Source organism: Lactuca sativa, chromosome 1 (assembly GCF_002870075.4).
Source record: "Lactuca sativa cultivar Salinas chromosome 1, Lsat_Salinas_v11, whole genome shotgun sequence".
NCBI classification, from domain to species: Eukaryota; Viridiplantae; Streptophyta; class Magnoliopsida; order Asterales; family Asteraceae; genus Lactuca; species Lactuca sativa.
This window is the reverse complement of record NC_056623.2, coordinates 29,021,494-29,025,767: the sequence shown is the minus strand read 5'-3', so window position 1 is coordinate 29,025,767 and position 4,274 is coordinate 29,021,494. Positions and strand designations below refer to the sequence as shown.

Sequence of the window (4,274 nt, the reverse complement as noted above, 5' to 3'; positions counted from 1 at the left end):
ATTGAAATGATTAATTAGGTTGTCTATATAGAGAAGAAATGTAATATATTCAATAATAAAAATGTTAGGCTAGATTGAATGTTAATAAATATAGTGTATGCAGTGTGGTCCTCCATATCTAAAGCATGAAGTGTGGTCCTCCATATCTAAAGCCTGAAACGTAGGAAATAAATCAGTAGAATAGAATAACAAATAAATACGACTCAAACTTATCAATGATTTTCATTGATAGGGTGACGAATTTGAAGTTAGGCAATACTATAAAGCAATCGAAAGAAGGCGAATCCTTTGTGACCTATGTCCAACCTCTCATTACCTAAATTTATGTTATCAATTTTTTGCATAATTGCTTAACGATACTTAGAGACTGTTTATTACTTATTGGGCTTAATGATTCGATGTTAAATACAACAATCGTAGAGGGATGTTTTTGCTCATATAGACAAAATAACTTAATTCATTAAGCCAAATAATCACTACTAGAAACATGACCTTTAGCAACGGAATCAGCTACGGATTTTGTCCGTAGCTAATTAGTGACGGCTTACACAGGGATCAGCGACGGCACGCATAAATATTTCGACCAAAATACTTATAGACTTTTATAGATGTATTATCGAGAGATTAACGACTGAACTGCAAGAATTTATCGACAAAAACGGCCACTCCCTAATCGGTCGCAAATTAAAAAAATTTAGTGATGGACAACGACAGACTATTAAAAATCACACACCTTTTTTTTAATCCCTCGCCAATCATCAATCACAGAAAATGGACGCCTCCTTTTTTTCATTCCCCACTCTTCTTTATTTTTCCTTTCCCTCGTTTTCTTTTCCTTCCCTGCTTTTATTTTCATTCCCAAACTCTTAACAATTTTCTCCAAAAGCCCTAATCGACCTCTGTCGACTTAAATTCCTCCTCTGCCCGGAAAATCACCTCCACCACCGTCCATCTGCGCGTCCCTCTTTGAAGTATACTTGAAAAGTACAAGAAAACCTTATAAATCACATCCTCGCTTGCTTTCCTCTCGGTCCATTTGCTTTCCTCGTTGAGTCGTCATTCATCAGTTATCGTAAACCTTCCTATTCTGGTTTCTAGTTGTCTGTAAGTTCCATATTCATGTAGCTCTCTTTCTTCTCTTTCATTTTAGATCAAATCAGAACTCATTTTTCTAAGCTCTGCCTTCCTCAACTCCTTAATTTTGGTTTTCCTAGGGTTTTCTTGCTGCTTACATACATTTTGTTTTTGCTATTACAATTTAAAGCTCTTGCGGATGAAATTGTATGATATTGATTGGTACCGGGTGTAGGCATTTGACAAGGGGCTCAATTTCAAAACGACAACAATACATGGAGTGGCCAGAAGATGTGTCATCGAAGAAATTATCAACTACACCACTCATGTACTCGACTTTGGCAAACAAACATCTCAGTGTAATCAAATTCCCAAATTTCGTCATCTAATTCTTTGTTTCTAGATTTTATCAACTTTGAAGATGAAAAACATTATGAAATATTTGCAGATGATCTCATAAAAGCACTGCTCTTTCTTTCTTATTTCATGGGAGATATTCCTCAAGTATGTGATACTAACCAATTTGACTTTATTATCTAATAAGTTAAAAGACTAAATTGTAACGCCGAAAATTTCAAAACAATTTTTCATTTAAAAACAGTCGTTTAATTCTTAAAATACTTTGCTTAAAATCTCATTCATAATTGAATTACAAAACGTAACTCCATTTTCACTTGCATAATAAACCAGGATCCTCAAAACATGACTCTTTCTCTGGTGTGTACAATCGAGCCGGTGCCGTCTCGTGATCCTGAGAGAAACCTGAAACACATAACACAAAACACTGTAAGCACGAAGCATAGTGAGTTCCCCAAAATACCACACATACACATATTAGCCACTCGAGGCTATAACTCTGTGGGTCCGTGGACCCTACTCTATGAACCCTCTGGTTCTAACTCTGTGAACCTTCCGGTTCTAACTCTGTAAACATGCACAACATAAATCACATAGAAATAATGCAGTACAACACATAGCATACAAATACTCTGTCACATAACTCTGGTTACCTACTCAAGGTAAAGTATAGTGAGAAGACTCACCTCGCGTATCTCGATAACTCGCAAATCCCGGAAATCACTCGCGCTCGATCCTCTGAGCTATAATCCTCCTATAACACAATATATCTCTAATTAACACTTTCACAACTAAGGTTGACTACCCGTATCAAGTCAACACTGGTCAACTCTGGTCAACGGTCAACGGTCAACTTTGACTGGACTCGGCGAGTGCACTAGAGCGACTCGGCGAGTCTATACGTGTTCACTGACTCCCTAGGATCCTCTCTTGACACGTCGAGTACTTCCCTGACTCGACGAGTTCCACCTGGCATGAATCGCGGGGCCACCACGACTCAACTCGCCGAGTCTCAAGAACAACTCGGCGAGTTCCAACTTGACTCAGTCCACCTGTCAACCCTCTCTGACTCTCCCTGACTCACTGAGTCAATCCTTAACTCAGTAAGACTACTCACTCAGTGGTTATGGACAATCTTCATGCTACTCGCCGAGTCTGTTCTTCGGACTCGGCGAGTCTAAGCCATGCATGAACTCAAACTCACTCCTGAGGTCAGATCCGTTCTAGTAACTCATATATCTAGTCCTTCCAAGCACATTTATCATGTAAAGTTACAATCTTGGTGCTCATGCAAAGGTCCAAAGGCTTTATTTGATGATATGGTCCCTAGAATGCTATTCTAAGCTCATGGCCTCCATTAACACTCATAAAGCTTGAGGGAAAAGAGTCTCTGGACCTCTTTGGGTCCAGATCTAAAGCATCAACACAAAAGAGGCCAATTACTCCATGAATCATTCCACAAAGAACCCCTAACTCTAAGATTTACACCAAGGGCTGAGAAAGGAACGAATGGTTACCTCAAATGAAATCTCTGGACTCAGGAATCACTGGATTAGCACCTCCTTTGGTCTCCTCTTGCCTTGATCCTCTTCTATATGCAAAATCACCCACAAGTAATCAAGGATCTTCCTCTTTTCTCTCACAAAACGCTCAAGGACTCTTTTAGGGTTCTCTCTGGGGTTGGTGGCCGCAAATGACGGCCATAAGCCCCTTTTAAATAGGTCTCATACCCTGAAATTTAAGGTTTCATTAAACAGCGTGGACTCGCCGAGTCCGGACGCGAACCCTTTCCCAAACCGCGACCATACTCGGCGAGTTTGAGCTCCAACTCGCCGAGTCTCCTCACAAAACACCAAAATTAAGAAGAATAAATAATACCTGGGAATCCGGGTTGTTACATAAATTGCCCCTGTTACAGTCACTACATGTAGGATTCACTTCGGATAGAGGTGGGAACATGATCAATGTTCATATGTAATCTAAATTAAGATTTCTTGTTAAACTAATGATCAAAAATACATACATTACGTTATACAGGTTTGGGATGACAACATAACTAAGACTGCCAAAGAAATATTCTATGATTCTGATGTTGAAAATCTAGTCAAAGCTATTTAGACCAACATAATGGTATTTTACATATTTACTTTACATGACTTGTTTAAGAATTTGAAAGTTTTTTTTTGGGATTTTAATTAGTATTTTTATACATTTTGTTTGGCAGAAAGAATGCGCATATCAACTTCCAACAAGGGAGAAGTGCATCAGAAATCAGAATACTTGTCCCAACTTGTATGTGAAACCGTATATAATACATAGATGCAAAAAACAATTACAAATGAACAATTTTTTTTATTTTTATAAATTTGATTACTTTCAACAGATATGCAAGTGAAGGAATAAAAGCAGCATGTAGTTTGGCATACAAAGGAGTTGGGAATGATTTTGTTCATGGAGATGACTACTTTTTGTCTCGTTTACCAATTGTTAATTGGCGATTAGCTCAAGGTGGTGATAGATTGTCATTTTGCTTTAAGTTATCAGAAAATACTAATTAAATACTAACATAAGTCATATATATATATATATATATATATATATATATATATATATATATATATATATTGTAACACCCCGAGATTCAGGTACATTTATTTCACCCTTATTCTTTGTCAGTTGGTCATGATTGGTCCTTGAGTGGAGGAAACCTTGCAAGTGAGTACGCTGGCGTACCAGAGGGGTACGCTGCGCGTACTCATGCGCTTATTTTGGACGAGGAGTCACTAGTTACGTCGGGCGTACCCGGACCAGATGCAAAACCCTAATAAGACTTGTGCACTATT

General features: G+C 38.2%; 1 pseudogene; it reads left to right on the top strand.

Annotated features, from left to right (window-relative positions):
- The first annotated feature begins 215 nt into the window (after nt 1–215).
- On the top strand, nt 216–3,989 carry LOC128127046 (endonuclease 2-like; annotated as a pseudogene).
- The last annotated feature ends 285 nt before the right edge of the window (nt 3,990–4,274 follow it).